At 39.6% G+C, this 19206-nt stretch overlaps 1 protein-coding gene across 4 annotated transcripts in view; it reads left to right on the top strand.

The window, feature by feature from the left end:
• Positions 1 to 19206, top strand: part of LOC127369697 (cadherin-18) — a 151870-nt gene that overhangs the window by 69576 nt on the left and 63088 nt on the right. The window contains exon 1 of one of the 4 annotated variants that reach the window (XM_051411314.1): positions 3694 to 3864. The exons of 2 other annotated variants lie outside the window; for them this stretch is intronic. The gene's annotated coding sequence lies outside the window, so the exon portion shown is untranslated. Of the gene's footprint in view, positions 1 to 3693; positions 4025 to 19206 lie in introns of those variants that run through there. One more of the 4 variants, XM_051411313.1, reaches the window with a different exon arrangement.

Below are 19206 nucleotides of genomic sequence, written 5' to 3'. Positions count from 1 at the left end.
GATATATGGCTTTCGCTTTGCATGGTAGAGTTTTAACTTGCGCTTGTAGATGTAGCGACGAACTGTGTTAACTGACAATGGTTTTCTGAAGTGTTCCTGAGCCCATGTGGTAATATCCTTTACACACTGATGTCGGTTTTTAATGCAATGAGGGATCGAAGGTCACGGGCATTCAATGTTGGTTTTCGGCCTTGCCGCTTACGTGCAGAGATTTCTCCAGATTCTCTGAATCTTTTGATGATATTATGGACCGTAGATGATGATATCCCTAAATTCCTTGCAGTTGTACGTTGAGAAACGTTGTTCTTAAACTGTTGGGCTATTTGCTCACGCAGTTGTTCACAAAGTGGTGAACCTCGCCCCATCCTTGCTTGTGAATGACTGAGCCTTTTGGGGATGCTCCTTTTATACCCAATCATGACACTCACCTGTTTCCAATTAACCTGTTCACCTGGTGTTTTTTGAGCATTCCTCAACTTTCACATTCTTTCGTTGCCCCTGTCCCAGCTTTTTTGGAACATGTTTCAGGCATCAAATTCAAAATGAGTGAATATTTGCAAAAAAACAACAAACTTCATCAATTTGAACATTAAATATCTTGTCTTTGTAGTGTATTCAATTGAATATAGGTTGAAAAGGATTTGCAAATCATTGTATTCTGTTTTTATTTTTTACGTTTTACACAACGTCCCAACATCATTGGAAATCGGGTTGTAGTTATATTAAAACCATGGTTTGGATCAAACACACTAAGCACCAGAAACATGTTAAGTGGAATTATAATGATATGATAACAGTAAAACTGGATATAATTTGTCTGAAAAAATTAGAGAGTAAGCAGGGAATTGGTTTTACTTGGTAGAAAATTTTAATTTGAGAGCTAGTTTAATGATAAGATGTGAAGAATATATATAGGGAGTTTTTTTTATTCTTAGTTGTGCCCAAGATGGTTTTATCTTTATAAAACATGTTGTTGTGTATCACATCTGAATGTTTTGGCCTGCAGAAAAACAACATCTGTGCTGTTAAAAAAACAAGCTCGGTATTGCTTGTCCACACTACAGTTATGAGTCTGTGCATTCAGTCCCCGGTCAGATTATGGGCAGACACCGAACATCATCGAAATGCCCCAGGGGATCAGACCCTGTGACAGACTGTCAGTGACACCAGATGTGTGGACACTTGAGAAGCAAAGTGTTTTTCCAGATGCATCCATGGTTGCAGATACAGCTTTCAGAAAGCAGTGCAAAGCATTTCGAATCATGGTGCAAAATGAAACGTCATTCTTTGTCTACTGAACGCCTCAGTGCATAACTTAAGTACCTCAAAGCAATAGCCGACTACTGGTGCACCCCGTTTTCTGTAAACAGAAGCTATGTACTGTTTAAAGGTTTAAATCTAGTGGGATGAGTGGTAGCAAGGATTAATTATTATGTATTAGTTTGTTTACTTATCTTGGTTTTAGAAATTGTTTCATAAAAGCTTTAGATAGCAGTGAATGGTAGTGAATGTTAATAGACAAAAGAAAAAAGCATTTAATTATATATACACATATACATACACATACACACACATACATACATATTAACCAATTACTAGAAAATGCCCAAATTAAAAACTCAAACATCCAACTGAAACGGACTAATGTATGTGCTCCTAGTGCCAGTAACATCCCTATGTCCTATGTCTTCATGAGTGTAACTTGGTGATAAAGAGCTTTTTGTCCTCAAAACACTTTCTGATAAAGTTGTGATGGAACACTTGGACAAGCTTATTCCTTTTCTCTCGAAAGCCTAAAATAGTATGCAAAATTGTCTTCCTAACAACTGAAGGCTACACATTTTTTTCTTTTAAGGCAAGGCCAGACAAGCATATTAAACTTCATAAGTCTTCAGTATATTTTTCCTGAATTATACTGCTTAGATGTTGACCTCACCCTCCTAACTCTTGTGAACCCACTGGAGTAATTGGTAGCTGTGCTTTGCTGATGGCGCTATTAAGATTCAGGGGGATGAAAGTAACATTCAACTCTTCATGGCAAAAAAAAAAAATCATTCAGAGAATGTAAAAGGCACTTGATGTTTTTAAAGAACATTAGATTGTTAGACTATTTATGTCCGAATATGTTTAAAGCTTTTGAAATAGAATCCATGATTCCAACTGGAAGAGTTATTTCAACCCTCTTCTTCCTTAAAGGGGCATAGAATGAGGCTGAATTTATTCTGAAAATGGAGGAAAATGTGTGGAAATTATAAGCAAATAAGACAGGCAGTTCACTATAATATTAGACTATGGCCTACAGAGTATAGTAATAGCCTGCACTTTACTGCAACCAACATCAAATATATCTTTGTTAAATTGTAAAGATCAAAACCAAATTTTGATGAATGGTATGCTTTTGAACATTATATATACTTAAACACACACTACCAATATCTCATGCTGCCATGCTGATTTCATAATGGTTTACTGTTGCCTCAAGGTAACACATGTCATTTTCCATAATGGTACGTCGTTGAATTTTTTTCCAGATGGAAAAGGGCCAGGAAATGATGTTTTAAGAGCTTTTTTCTGGCGCAAAATGGCGAAGCTGGTTCCTTCGGAAAAGTCAGCAAAAAAGGGATTCAAAATGGCCTCCTGAAAGTCATGTGACAAATTAAAGCATTGCTCTTGGTTCCCTATGGTGTTCCCTCTTTTTTAAAGTATTGCATCATTCAAAAAGATGCATTGTGGAAATTTGACAGGCCAAAAATGGGTATGTCGCCTGAGGGCAACATGGTACCATAGAGGGTTAAGAACTATACTATTATATCAACTATTTATTAATTTAAAAAAACATATATATATATATATATTAAATAGGAAACTCAAAGAGAGACTTTCTAAAGCAGTTAATGGAAGTAGGACAGGAAAAGACATACTTTTCTGGCATGGGAGTGCAGGGTATTAAACACTTATTCCCACTTTTGCTGCTAAAAATGAGAAAAATCAGTGCATCGTTTAGTCTGCAGCTCCCACAGCTCCGAGCATCAGTTTGATTTGCTGCCCACAGTTTGAGCCAGAGTCTCTCATGCTTTTAAAATGAAAAACAATAAGTTTATCACTTCAGTACTGATAGCATTTTGTAAGAAAAAAAAGGTATTTTATACCATTTCCACAAGGAAATGAAAACAGAATTATATTTAGATAAATTATCGAACACTCAGTAACTTCATAATGTTATTAAATGGTAACTCCTCACAATTAGCTGAAAACACACACACACACACACACACACACACACACACACACACACACACACACTGCACAGTTTTTCTTCACCGTTGAAGCTCCATCCCACTGGGACAGACAGGGAAGGCAGGCTGTGTCAGGCATTTTGTGTGTGTGTGTGTGTGTGTGTGTGTGTGTGTGTGTGTGTGTGTGTGTGAATGTTGGTGTGTGTGTAAGAAAATGAGATCGGGATAACGTATCGCTTCCTGATCACTATCTTATATAATCACGTGTTAACAGAGAAAGAGAGGAGAAGAGGAGGAGGAGAGGGAGATAATGGAGAGAGAGGTAGGGGAAAGCACCGGGAGGACGGTCCGAGTCTGATAGCCGTGGATTGATGTGAAAACCGACCAATCGGGCGGCTCCCTCGGCCTGAGCCGCCGCAGTAGCCGGGCAGGATTGGAGGATGCTTCGGAGGAGAGATGCGCGCACAAGCACCGGCTCGGCTCGCTCGTCCCGTCGCCTGCACTCACACACACACACACACACACACACACACACACACACGCACAAGGGGAGAAAGAGAGACTATCGGCTCTCCGCAAGCCGTGCAGTCAAGCTCTGCTCTGGAGAGGATGACAGCGGCAGGAGGAGGTAACTGAAAGAGAGACGGAGGGGGAGAGAGAGGAAGAGAGAGAGAGAGAGAGAGAGAGAGAGAGAGAGAGAGAGAGAAATGAGGAACAAACTCAAACTCTTGCATATTTTTCACCTTTAGTCGGCGGCCATGTGTGTTCATGGGAGTGCGCACAGACAGGTAAGAGAGAGAAATAAGTTTGTGTGTGTTTTCTGTATTAGAGTGTAAGTTTTTGCATTTGCACCTGTGCGCGTGACTGCGTGTGGCGCGGGCGTGTGCCTCCGCCTATACCGTGTTGTTTGAAAGAGCTGGTTAATAGGAGTCTTGTGCGCGAGGGGCATGTGCGCGCACTCGTAAGCGGTGAGTTTGGTTTTTTATGTGCGCATTTGCAACTGAAATTTGGCACAAAATTGAGAACACAGAAAGAGACGAGGGGGGAAATAAGTGGAGGAGTGCGCACTTTCAGTCCTTTTATGGCTGTAATGAGTGCACTTGGCTCTAGCGCGCCTCGGTCTTTCCTCCTGGGGTGTTGTTGCACGCAGCGCATCGGTGTAGTTATGAATGATAGACAGGCTGCTGTAACGGAGTGGGAGTTGGAGGCTATCCGATCCCTCTGATGCGCGTGCCGCACCAGTGTGGCCAGACTGAAATTTACGCGCACTGCAGGAAACAGGAGTCCACTCATTGACTGCAGCCTTTCTATAAGTCGAGCTTTCTCCCCCTGCGCACCAGATCGCATCTCTCCGTAGCGGGAGAGCCACAGTGAGGAAGAGAGAGAGAGAGAGAGAGAGAGAGAGAGAGAGAGAGAGAGAGAGAGAGAGAGACAGAGAGAGGGGGGGGAAAAAATAAAAAACTTAAAGACGCCTCAGTCATCTGAAACGCAGTGACAGTCTTGTGTGTAGAAAGATGCGTGAGCCAAGTGCCAGATGCTTAGCTGTCCCTGTTAATGTTGCATTGATAGGCTTCTGGTGAGCAAAGGGAGAACTGTATGGCTGCCAGACCTCAGTATTGCGTTTGTCTGGCAAGGTGATCACCTTTCTGGTGTGTTTGCAAATGTTTAGATGAAAAGTGTCATGTGATTGCATGTTGTTGGGCTATAGAGTGTGGAAAAAAAAAAAAAGCTGTGGATGGTGCTTTTCCCTGAATAGTTTACAGAATGGCTCTAATATAGGAACCGTTTGGCTGCCATGGGCTCCGTGATGCAGACAACATGCAAATGTTACTTATGATCTAAAAAACAGTGCTGAGAAAGTTTTAATGATTTTTTCCCCCTTTAATTGGTGCCTGGGGACATTTATAGCAGCTTCTATTCCACTGCTTTACAGCCCTTGTCTTATTTAGCTATGTAAACTGGACTATGGCTATAATTATTTTTATTAATGCGTTAATCTGTGGATTATTTTTGAGACAATTGGCCAATTGCTTGCTTATGTCCAACATATTGTTTCAGAACAACCTTTACAATAATATAAACAGTAGAAAATAAGCAAATCCTCACATTTAAGGAACTCAATCTAGCAAATGTTTGGCATTTTTCTTGATAAATGTCTTATTCAGTCATCAAAATTGTTCAGCACAAGACTGAAGATCAAGAATATTGTGATTTTGCAAATTTCATGCATATTAACATACATTATGTAATATGTATCACATTAGCTTGTGTGGCATACCCTGAAGGCATCAGCCATATAATACCCACTACTGAACATCCATGCATCCAATCATGTTTTTCAGTGGTAATTTAGTACCATGTACAAGCCATTATCACTTACTTTTTCCACGGAATTAAGCATCACAACTAAAGCATTAACATAGGTGAGTCATGTGAAGTTGAAGGCCACAGCGCAGTAGGCTATATGTTAGCTTTAAAAGCATGCTGTCTATCGTCACTTCCATGGATAATGTTAAAGTTATAGCACAACGAGGCAGCTGACTAAGTTCCAAGGAAGCCTAATAGTTGGTGCTTGAATTTGAGATGTACTGGTTATAAAATTGCTCAGTTTAGTCTGACAAGTGGAACAGTCTGGAATTGCATGACTACATATGAAGAAAAGCCCAAAAAGCAAAAAACAAAAAAAACAAGCCTTAGAGGAGCAGGAATAGGTAAACACCCTTACATATGAAGCTGACCAATCAGAAAACCCTCACATAGTTGGTGATGTTTACTTGTTAAGTGGCTGACATGTTACATTATATAATTGTGATAGATTTTGTTTTGTTTTTTTTAAATTGAACAATCTCAGCTCTACAGTTCTCCCACAACAAATAATCATTTGACCCGTGGGAAGTTTTGATTCCACATGGATTGATTTTGAGTGCCTTCGCATCAGAGACTTGTAGGTTTTCCTTCTACATAAAAATATGGAGTATTCCACTATAAACGGGTCAGCACCTGACTGAAAGCAATCCAATGCGAACTGCAAATGTTCTGAAAGGATAAAAGTAGTCTCACTACCCTTATTAGACACTCTTTGTTGATATAATAGTATGCCTGTTTGTCCAGCCTGTGGATGTTCCCTCGTTTGAAAAGGGCACTGATCTAATTACACCATTATTAATCTCACTGAAGGCAGCAACTCTGGAAAATGTCTGTTTTACTCACAAACAGACTGCAGAGCTTGAATGTGTGTGATGTCCACATCATGATTACAGCATAAAGACCAACCTGTATGTTAATCACTGGAATCTCTGATTTGACGCCAGTTACACAAATCATAGCCTGAAGTGTTGCGTCAACTCAAGTGTGAACAATTGTGCAATTATCAGTCACTCATTATGGTATGTTTGCTGCAGAGAAGGCATCTTAAACAGTGTCTACTGCTTAGCATGGTGGCAAGGTGGCCAGTTGGCAAGTTGGCAACACCATTCGATAATTGCTTGTCAAACTAGGCTCAATAGATCACACTTAAGCAATCACAGAAAGGTTTTGTGCTTAATAACATGCCACTACTGTTTGATTATGAAAGAAGTTTGCGGATTCAGAAAATAGTTTGCGGATTTTGTCTTCAAGGCGTAAAATTGACATGTGTTCAGTTAACAAGGGGCACTTCAATAATTTTACACATGAAATATCATAGCTTTCCAAAGAGCTGTTGTGAAACTCAGTGTGGTCAGCAATGGGAATCACCATGTTTGCAGTCCTGACTCCGTAGCCTCCTGCCTAATCCAAAAGTGGGCAAAGAGGTGGAGCGTAAGTGGAGACGAGGCAGGCCGAATGAAGCCTGGTTTCTGGAAAAAAAACAAAAAAACAGCCACCTGTGATGGCATTCACCTGTCACTCAAAGACCAAGATGAAATCAGTTTTTTTGACCATGATGTTAACATATTTGGGTTATTGTAGAGGTGGACTCACTTCTTTATCCAGCCTCAAATGGTGATTCAAGAAACTGAAGCTGAAACTTCATTTGCCAGCCACGATGTGTCACGTTCAACGCCGGCAATAATAAAAAAGAAAAAATGAATGTTCCTGGTTTTAAGTACCAACGTCCAGAACTTCAATGTGCGTCATAGACGGAAAAGGGACACAGTGTGTCCACCCAGGGTGCGATGTTTCCATCACTGTAGATTGGAGTTAGAGTTGGAGATATATACCCGTTGTTAATACAGTCATTTGTCCCTGAAATGAAAGCAGATTGTACCCTTTCACACTGAAGACAAAAGCTAGCTTTTAGTGGGTGCTTTCCACTGTGAAAAGGGCTTAACAGAAACCTCTGCTGCAAACTATAGTCGTGGAGTTTGAACAACGTGGGTTTTTAGCAGTCGGGGAGGCTCTAACAAAAGATGCTATCAAATTGCATTATGGAAATTGTAGGAGCCAGTTTCTTTTTAGCTTGACCCATACTAGGAATTAAATGTCAGGACATCTCTGCGTCTGATGCTTGAATTTCTCTCAGAAGTCCCTGAACTTCGTGGAAGTGGAATACTAAATCGCTGGAGCAGCCCTCATTAGGAACCTACTCGTAACGCTTTCTCTAAATCGTGCCAAATCAATCTTAAATGCATGCAAGATGCATCATGAGGTAATGGTCCATGCAGAAGTGGTTCACCTCAGGTGGCTATAGTGTGATGGCCACCATTGTGTTTTCAATCATATCACCAGCAGACTGACAGGAAAAAGAACAGTGGATTATCGTTCCAACAGCACATTCAAAGGGTCATTCAGGAGATGAATCATACATTACTCCGACCATTAACAGTCTCTTCACAGATAGCAAACAGAAACTGGTCATTCACTGTCTCAGACTGCCAAGACTGACAACATAGGGTTTTTTCTGCAAGTAAGAATCATAGCTTTGAAAAGTGTTGATCAGTCTTGTCAGTGATGCCATCTTCTTCTAAATCCAGGAATCCGACAAGGTAAAATAATCCCCTGCTTCGAATGCTGCAGTGTGCTGTTATTGTGTGGTTTACAAAGATAAATGATGGATGAATTTTGTCATTAGATTTCTTAGCAGACATTCTACCCTGATGGGAATGTAAACACACACACACACATATAAGTTCACACATTGAGCTTCAAACATGCAGGAAATGTATTCTGAATTCTTGGCAGAAGCAGCTGTTTATTTGGAATAAGTTGAAGAGGAATCTGATAGCCAGCATGAGCAGGGCTGATTGAGGGGAAAAGCGAGTGCTACCTTGTTAATAACTTATGTTATTAACAGAAAATAAAACTGTTTTATTGACAAAAGTGTTTCCGAATGATTTCTTTGCATGAGCTTTGCAATAGAAATCAAACTATATCACATAAAAAATCTCTCAGATCGTGACTCTCTATTGTTTGTTCAATCTACAGTGAAACAGCCTCTCAGACTTTATATGACTGCCAGTGTTAACGAGGCACTGAAATAGACATTAACCAATTGCATCCTGAAAGACTTTTTGTTTTCCCATACAGCATCTCCTAGGGAATAGTATAAATTGATAAAACCTGCTGTGTCATGGCATTTAGGAACAACAGATCCAATGGTATTGACATTAAAGTCCAATTTTCTGCTGTCATTTATGATATTCTCCTCTGTGGACCATACCGTATGTTCCACATGACCTGGTGTCCAGTTAAACTGATTCCAGTAAAGATTTTCAGTTACATTGTTTTGCGTGAGCTACCTACATTAATCACACTGTGGCAAATCCTGTCTGCTACTGCTTATTGTCTCTTATCCAAATATCAATAAAGTGCACTTGTCACAATCATATTTATCCAAATTGAAATTATTGACAGATATTCTGGTTGTCTAGCACCACAAACAGTATTGTCTTTCAATGGGGACATTTCTTTCACGGGTCAAATTTCATCTAAATAGCAAATGTTTCAATACTCAGCATTTTTCCTCCGTCTTTCTCTATTATAGTTCCCTGTTGGGAATTTGCATTGATGCCATAGAGTTCCATCATATAGAAAGGGCTTTTTAATGTAAAAAGGATTCATTTCGGTATAACATTGAGAACTAAATCTTCATTTGCAGGATCATTATCAGCACAACTTACTTAATCGATTTTATCGATTAATTTGAATTTGTAGTTAAACACGATTTATTTTTAGTTAAAATCGGGTTTCTCTTGAACTTCCACAACACTGGCGCTTCCTTTGGGCTCCCGTAGGTCAGAGTGCGCTGACCCCTCCTCCGCCTCTCCACAGATAAACACAACATGGCACCAAGCCAGGATGAGCTCGTCCCCAAAAAAGGCACAGTGTCGTGGGTTGTTTGGAACTGGTTTGGTTTTGTGGCGTCCAACAGCGAACAAACCATGACCCACTGCAAAGTTTGTTTGAACGCTGTTGCAACCAAAGGTAGCAGTACGACCAATTTATTCCAGCACCTCAAGCAGAGGCATGCAGCCGAGTGGGAGAAATGTTGCTCTCTGCGAGATATACAGGACCGCAGCCCACAAACACTCTACAAAAAAATCGATTAAAATCGTAAATCGAGTTTGGTGTGAAAAAATCTGAGATTTTATTTTTAAGCCATATCGCCCAGCCCTATTCTAGAGACTTAAATAGGCTGCCGGACAAACAGCAATGGCCAATCAGGAGACAGCTGGTAAGAGGCAGAAGGTGTTTTCTATGAACTCATCATCTAGGTAGGTGTGGCCAAAATGCCTGATAGTCATTCAGAAAATTAGAACACCTTGGAGGCATTTGGCTTCTCTTGGTTTGAGGAAATGTGTTATCAAAATATAGTATTCTTGATTGAAACCCAACACACCTGGCTCATCAGTGCCATCAGGAAGAGAAAATATCAGGTCCTTTATAAACTCACCATTTCTGGTCTCTGTTGTCATATAGCGTATCCTTCTTTTGATTTAGACTTTCATTTCTTACAGTGGGACACAGAGCAGTCTGCATCTTGCTGACATTATTGCACTCTGGGTTTCTTCAGTATGGGTGAAAGCAGCATTAGAATGATTCATCTCCTGCTCTCACTGTCAGTGACGAATGGGCAGCTACGCGTTTCCTTAAAGAACACTCAGCACTATGAGAGGAAGTTCAAGTTAGATCGTGACTGAGCATTTTTAACGGCTATACCATTAGAGCGTTGTCATTTTGATCTGATGAGAACACAATAAAGACTGTTTTTAGATTGAGTATTTTTGAGGGCTTTTTCATGACATGTTACATTTCTATGTTTTTTCAAGACTCATTTGCTCTCAGTACATGTAATTTAAAATCTATTTCTTATCCTACTAACTCCCAGAAAAGGGCAGTCACAACTTTCCAGCCATTGGAAGACATTGTCGTACACATCGACAAAGTCTGCAACCCATCACATGAGTCAGATTTAGTATAGTGTGATAGATGTGAATTACAAATACTTCAAAAATGAAAAGAACCTAACACCTATGATCTGTTTTGGCAAAATGTTTTATTTTAATGTAGACCAAAAAAAAGACTCAGAGGCTTTAAAATATGATGTAGCAGAAAGAAAACTGTGTGACGTAAAAGAGAAAAAAAATGCATCTGCAGTGGGAGATAAAAATATCCTCTTTGTGCATATTTGTTCACTGTTTCATGGGAAGAATGTCTTCGCAAACCATGAAAACGGAGCCATTTGATTGCCAATATGCTGCATGAATAGTTAATGTACTATTAGGGGGTTGGGTTTCCATCTCGCATTTGTGAATGTTTGCTCAGAGACGTTCCCTTTCTTAAATAGCTCTTAAGGATGAACTGTCATTATGTAATCACTGTGCGTTTCTGCCTGGAATCCTCAGGGCTGCCTCCGAGTATTTTATTTAGTTCTCTGCTCAAAAGCATCAGGGCGGTGGGTACGTCTTTTGGTCACATTCAGGAGGTTTCAGCTTCTTCAAAAGGGAAGCCTGTGTTTTATTCACCTGGGCACATCCTTTATCATACTTACATCCCTCTGGATTTACACTCTGAGCTTTAGGCATTTCACTAACACTTTTGTATTCAACAATGTACACAAATACGGGTAGACATTCGGCATCCTGCTCAAGGAGAGTTCAGCAGAAGATAAACGTATTCATAGACGATATTGAGGTGAAACTTCTGTTGACGAGGCAGCTTTTGTAGCAACTTTCACTAGAACATCAGTTCTACTCCAAAATATGACTCACAGTATGCATGTTGTGTTTGAACATATAGGATTAATACATATTACTCAAGTTCAAAATATTCTTTTATGAGAAAAATCACATGTCACATTTCACTTTTGCCGAATTGAGTGGGTTTCGTAAAAAAAAACAAAAAAACACTATTTTTAACCCTGAAACCATTCAGGAGTTACCATATTTTACTCCAATGTAGAGAGACATTACAGTTACTCCCTGAAAATATTGCTAGTACTCTAATATGGACTCTTAACTCAAAAGTCTTGTAGTGTCCCGACAGAGAGAGAAGGTGAGTCACGTCAGTTAGTTGTCGGTGTCACAGTGCAAAGAGAAACCCTGATGTGTGGTGCTGATAAAACATTAGTGTGCCGTGCGCCTGTCAGACCCGCTCACCCTTCACGTGCAATGCCGGGACGTGGAAATGTGAGAGAGATGTTAATTGGACCGTGCCAACAGTTTATGAGGGTGAGAAGGAGAGGTAGGGAGGGAGGGGGGAGATGGACAGAGCGTCCCTACTGATTCACAGATCTGAGGTGGATGAGAGGCGAGCCGCGGGGGGCTGTCCACTAGAGTTAAGACGACAACTGGAATTTTAATGCTGCTTGAATACCTCGGCGGAAGGTTGAATGCAATGCTGAGTTTTATAAATAAGTAATATATAACTAAATATATTCTTGAAGTCTAAATTCTATTTTAATATCACATCTAGACAGTGTGTATATATGTACATGTGGATAGTGTGTGTACATGGTACAATAATGGGGTAAACAACTAAGCCTTTGGTTTAGTTTCATGTGGCTGCGTTTACAGTATATTTCTAAAATAGTAGAAAATATTGGTTTATTAAAGTCAGTCAACACTGGCTGGCTCCGTCGCTGCCATTGCTGTTAATGTTCCAGCTGAGTTGTGTAGTGTAAAGCAGATTTTCTTAGAACACTCTCCAGAACTGTGATTGAACCATTCACTTTGTAGCAACATCTGCCTGCTTCCTCACCCCAAGGACTGAGCTAGTGAGCTAGTGCACTGTTGCCAAAGTGTCAACGCATGTGCCAAAGTGTCAAACAGCTCTCCGTGTATTGAAATGAATCTTGATGCGCCTAAACAAGTCGACCACCCTGTGCCAGGAACCTAATTTCAACCTTGACATCCAGCTCATAGCAGAACTAGTGTTTTATTTAAGTTCATATCAGTCTAAGTATGGCTGCATGATTAACCATAGTGAAATTAATTAATCTTACGCTTCCATGGCAAGTATATTGTAGTGTTTGCACCAGCAGAGAGGTCTTTTGCATCATGATGCAGCTTGAAAATGGCCCCTTCACATTTTCAAAAAATGCATTTAAATCTGTTACAACTCAAACTCTATACATAACTGAGGGTTAATTACTATTTATACGCTGTATGCCTTGATAGAGTTGTTGCCCTGTACTCTGGGGCCTGCATTACTATGCAACACCACAGATTTCTTACAGGGTTTTCTTTTTGGTCAAGAGTAAAGCTGTAATAATGAATTGATCATTCGATGAAAAGAAAATGTATTTGTATAATTGATTATTTGCACAAAACATCAGTTGTGTCAGCTTCTCGAATAGTTTTCTTAGTCTTTTATGATATTAAACTGAATGTCTGAGGGTTTTGAGCTGGTGGTCAGACAAAATAAGACATCACCATGGGCTCTGGGAACTTTTGATGGCCATTTTAAACACCATGATTACTCAAGAAAAGAATCGATGAATGGATAATGAAAATAGATTATAGTTGCAGCCCTTAACTAAAGGGCAGCATTTAGGTGATTTAGTGTTATGTGCTTTAAGATCAACAATAAAACAATGCATAGGCACATATAGGAAAAATTAAGCATATCTTTCAAATCTTCCAATTCATTCTCTCAAAGTAAAATGGGAAAAGAAAAAAGCCTACCAGGAAGAACAAAGACAAGACCAAACTGAGTCAGAAAAAAGGAAACCCCACTGGTGATTTAGAAAAAGAGGAAATAAACTGTGAGAGAATCATAATCTTGATTCATGTGAGAAAGTGGTGATTCTCATTCTGCCCAGAATTAATCGATGATTTTCTTTATTTTTTGTGATATCGCAGTAGTTTAAGCTTTTAACATTTGTAATGATGTAAAAAAGAAAAAGAAACAATGCGTGAAAACACTATTGTCCCCCCAGCCCACACAACATACTGCACACCCGCCTCACACTTCCCTATGACTATTCCTCACTACCTCCGTCTCTGCGGTCTACATCACCAGCTTATTCTTTATTTGGACGATGAGGTGGCATATTTGTCTGCTGCTGCTCCCAACAACCCCCCCCTCCACGAGTCTCCGTGGGCACTTGAAAAGCAGTGTGTCGAGCATCTGCGAAACCCCCAAATCTCTCGCACTTCATCCCCTCATGAGGGAATCTACCTGGCAGCGAGAAAGCAAGCTTATCTGTGTATGAAATGCTAATGTGAATAGCCTCAGCCCTACTTTGTGGATGAGAGCACAGAGGCCCTGTCCTTGTTGTAAAACCCACCTGCTCTGTGTGTTTTAGCATGTGTGAACCGGTGAAGCCTGCCAAACTCCAGTAGCCTCAACCTGAATTTAGACTTCTCAGACAAGAGAACTGAGTGCTGTAGGTGATATGAATATATTTCCATCCTGGGTCTATCTTGTGTCTTTTTTTTCTTGTTCTATTCAGCAGAGGATGACTTAAATCCTATAGGCTCATCCAAGTAATGCCGAAATATATTTGTCAATTCATTGATTAGTTCTCATTCAAGTCATGTAACAAGCCAACATGCCAATGACTTGTTGTTTCCAGCTTCTTAAATTTGAGGATTTGCTGCTTTTCTGGTAATATATTATTGGAAATGTGCTACTAACTCCGGGTACCTTTTTAAGTTTTGGACTGCTGCTTGGGAAAAACAAGCAGCTTAAAGAACAGCCGGGCGATAATTCAGTAGTATGGATTATTGACTTTCAGCAAAATAATAAAACTATTGTCTTATGTCCTGTGTTCTACAGATGTTCTCCATTAATGATTCCAGAAAAGCTGGAATTTACTCAGAAAACCTAATTTTCTGAGAATTGGAAGAGTTTGGCTTCATGTGATGTATAAAAGTGTAATTCTGTGTAAATGTCCTTAGTTATACTGTCAGAAGAAAGAAAAAATAGAAGTAGAGTAAACTATTAACCATTTGAAAAAATAATCAAAATTTAGCACCTAAACCAAAGTTAGTCAACAGCAATTTTGATAAATGATTGATTAAGCCATTTCATTAGCCAACATGTCTAATTTTCACTTATTCCAGCCTGAAGATTTGCTCCTTTAACATGGTTTTATACTTCTGCAAATTGAATATCTGTGGGCTTTTTACTGTTCATCAGACAATTTGAATCCTTCTCTAGAGCGGAAATATCAATTGGCAAAACCAATCAGACAACTATCAGATTCATCAATAAATAATGAATGATCAAGAGTTAGAGCCCCACGTCCATTTTGCCAGTATGTATGTCTTTTGCTGTATGTCGCATAATGCTAAAGGACCCTTGTCTGGATGTTGTGCAGGAGTAGCTGCAGTGAGAGTGGAGAGAGATGATGATGATGCAAGTTGAAAAACTGTGTTTTTTCCCTGCAGTGGCCAGCATATGGGGGCTGTCTGCTCCATCCTGGCTCTGGTATGATTAGAGCTCAAGAATCCAGCCATTAAACACACAACAGATGGGACATTTTCCATCTTCCACCCAGCTCTCATTAAGCAGCCAAACAACATATAGTGGGGTTGACGAGTGCAGGCATGTTTTCTAATTTGACAGCGAAAAAAAACCTCCTCCTTCACAGATATAATTGAGGTTGTTTTACTTGGCATGTAAACATGAGGAGATGAAACCATCAGAGGCTTCCCGCTCTCATCTCAGCAACCTTTGCGTTGTCGAGTTGTGCGAGAAGTGGTGCGTTCTGAGTTTGAGGTAATCAAAGCTGAGGGTGAGGACAGATGGCGTTTAGAGGGTAGTGTACTGGAAGGACAAGTCACTGTTGACTTTGGTAGACATGGTGGGAGGGGGTGACTGACACACAATCCTGCCCACAAGACTCAGTGGGAGTCATTACTGCAATGGGTCTAATTACCTTCAGGCCTAATCTGTGTTTAAAAACCTGCTGCTTATTGCTTTTAATTACCCACAAGTGTTGAGAAGAAGATTGAAATGCAAGGTTGGTGCATTTGTTTATTGCGTTTCTACATTTGCATGCACATGAAAGAGAGAAAATAGATGTAGGAATTGTTACAATATGTCATATTTTCAAGCTTCAGATGCCTTATTGTAGCTTCAGTCTAGTTCTTTATTTCTTGGACTGTTTACGCAAGGGGCTTTAACTGTCGTCGAACTCTGCAAGTGTTTTTGACAGCCAAGTATTTTCTTTCTGTTTTTCAAAGCTTACACCCTCATTTACAATGTTACTCAGACAGTTGTACTGTCTGTAGCCTGAAAATGAAACTACTCTCATCACTTTAGGTAAGAAGAAAGAGAGGGTTGATTCCCAGATCTTCAGATCTCTGTTTGACAAGAAGACGAGTCAAGGGAAGTGTTATCTATCTACCCGGGTCATGATTATTAGATGATCTTAAGGTTGTTTTCTGCCGACCATCCTTGGGTTATGTAATGTGATCAAAGTCGTATTCTTGCAGGTTTTAGAATGTCCTCAAGTTAACTTGGAGAATGAAACTTCAGTCATTCGCTTCTAGAAATGCACTGGATTTGATGTAGAATGTAAGTGAATTCTAATTAAAAGCAGTTGTAAGAAGGAAATGAGATTTATGAAGAAGAGTGCAATTAATTTGGGGCTTGGGGAGCCTGAAGGTTAGGGAAACAAGTGTGTGACCATGCCATGTGGGTTTCTGCTCTGAATCTCAGGACATATTTCTCCAGAAGAGAAATTTGCCAGAACAGCTTACATTTGTGAATACTATTTTTATGTGCCTGTGTGGACATAACCTCCATCGCATCAGGAGTGGGTGATGCTAATTTGCCAAAAAATCATCATGATAAATCATGTATCTAACAAATCATACACCAGCCACAGTGGGAAAGGGCCCACAAGCCTTAGACAGTCTTTGTAGAAAGAACTAACCACTAAAACAATTAATTCAGCTATGATTCCCAGTGTGGTTTTGTAGTAAGATGGCATTGTGGAAATACTACAGTCTGCTTGGCTAAACCCCTGAAACGCTGGCACCTCTCTCCAACCTATTTATCTCCTCCAATTTCGCAGAACCTCCAGGGTGTGCCGCACATTCAGAGGATTGCCCCGCTTGTGAAGCTGATCAGACTAATCTGCTTCCTTTCACCAACAATGAGCTGGGTCAAATCAGCCAATAGACCGAGGCAAAAGGCGTTTATTTTTAGAACAGGTACAGGTCAATCAAATTCCTTTTTTGCAAATTTGACAAAAGTGGATGTAAAACTGTTGTACATTTAGTTCAAAAGTACATATTGCTATTGGGTGAGATGTATGAACGTTGTGTTTACATTAATAATTCAACATGTGAGGTTTAACTGCTTTTTAAAATTCTATCCAGTTCTATTCTAATACAAACAACCAAACCAAGATGTGAATCTTAATTCATGTGGTCCTGATATGGCAATTTAATTATAATAATAATACATTTTATTAATATAGCATTTGTCTTAACAATGAAAAATGAAATGAAATGAAAAATTAATGAAGAAAAAATATTTTTGAAAAACGATTTCAAATGTAAAACTGCATATAATCTAAATGTTAGTAGGTGCTGTGTTGTCAGATTTAGAGTCAGATGTACTGAAACATCTTCAGGTAGATATTGACAGTAAGTTATGGACTGTCACTGACACTGGATGCTGCAGGAGAGGCAACAGGACATCGTTTAGAAACGGGAGACTGTGCTTTTGCTGGCAAGGGACCAGAATGCATTTATCAAAACATACCTAAAGTCAATGCTGCAGTGCTTTTACACAGAAACAAATTTGATGCACACAGGACCTTTCAAAAAATACAAAAACTTAATAGGCACACACATTTATGCTTCTGATTTTTTTGTGTACTAAAGTTACTATTTGGTCCAGTGATGTAACTCAGCTTCTGAGACTCTACTGTGTATAGATAAACTTAACCTAACTCACAATACATAAGTATTGTCACATAGGAATGGGTTATATGGTTGAAGTCCTCTTACCGTATGTGCAATTTTATATTGGGATATGATATATATTGTGGTATATATCTATAAGGTTTTCCGATAAAGTAAGTAAGTAAAGACAAGAATGCTAGTTTTTGATCAAATGAAACAAGATGTTAGGACACGTATCTATTGGTGCAGAATATGTCTTTAAGCTTGACTTCCATTTAAGCATCCAGTAAAACAGGTTAATGGAGAGCTCTTTTTGACTCAGCAGAAACAACAGAGGACAAAAATATATTCATGTTCAGGCCTCAGGAACATTTCACAGTAGTGTTACTGTCTGATTCCACATAAATACATTGCTGTGTCACTAATTTATTTTCTCCTTTGCTGTTGGGTTCCTGTACTTACCTCAACCCTCTTGTTTATTTACCTCAGCTCAGTGAAACATGGCCTGAGACTACAGGCAAAACCTAGCTCCATAAATGGGTGGAAAATGTTTGTATTTGTTCCTTTTAGGTGAGGCGAAAAGTCAACAGTCTCTTTCACTGTGGTCGTCTCTCTCTGACTGGCCCTCTTTGTTCTGAGGATAGAACAGTGGTTCAGTGATATGTGTTTTGACCTGCCCTAGTCTTCTGCTATCGGGTGTTTGACATCCGCAGAAAGCTGATGCTGTGAAATCGAATGCAGCGGGCGAGCTCTCAGCAGGAGTCCAAAACATTAGCTATTAGCGGCAGATGACAGAAGCCTGTTCTCCCTCACTGCCAGACTGAATGGAGAGGCATCTCTGTTGCTCTCTCTACACCTCTCCCTCTCTTGCTGTTTGTCATTGTACTTCATCTTTCTGCCTTTTTAAGTGTTTCACCTCCTGCAGTGTCATCAGTAGCTGTGGTTACGTACAAGAATTGTTGGCTGTACTCCGGCTAAGGTCTTACTCAATTTACCTTGTTTACATGACCAGCTGATTCCCTGCGATTGAGTTTGACTGTTTCCATGAATAAAACAGGAGACAGTGATGCACTATTTCTGTCTGCCAATGGTGTCCTAGCCAGTCTTATTTTTTAACAGTCCAACAAAAAGAAAAAGTATGAAAAGGTACAGCGTACTATTGGGGGTGACAGGTAGAGAGAGGAGAGGGTATGATGCTGGGATTGATTCTCTGGGAAAATCACAAAGGCTGGTAGAGTGTGCATACATACAGAGAGATGTGATAACACAATGTATCTATATTTCACATGCAATATAATATAAGCTTTCTCAAAGATACTTAATATTTTAATACATTGGGGGAAAAAGGTTACAAAAAGTATCAATGGATATCTTTGTCAACTGAGCTGTGGGCTATCTGGGAATGAAATGATCCAGCAGCTATGCAGTGGAAGTCTTGAGTTAGAGTTGCAACTAATTAACATTTTCATCATTGATTAGTTTATTTTGAGTAGTTGATAGATCATTTAGTCTATTAAATGTAAAAAAGCATCACAAGTTCACACAGTTTAACATAACATCTTGTTTGCTTACCAACAGTCCAAATAACCGAGGGACATGATGGAAAACAGATAAGATAAATGACTGATTAATTGATTTCCAAAATGTTGTTTTTGAAACAGATTTTGTCTGACTGATTGATGAAT

Source organism: Dicentrarchus labrax, unplaced genomic scaffold (genome assembly GCF_905237075.1).
Source record: "Dicentrarchus labrax unplaced genomic scaffold, dlabrax2021, whole genome shotgun sequence".
NCBI lineage: Eukaryota > Metazoa > Chordata > Actinopteri > Moronidae > Dicentrarchus > Dicentrarchus labrax.
Note: the sequence above shows the minus strand (reverse complement) of the source record. Positions and strands in the feature narration are given on the sequence as shown.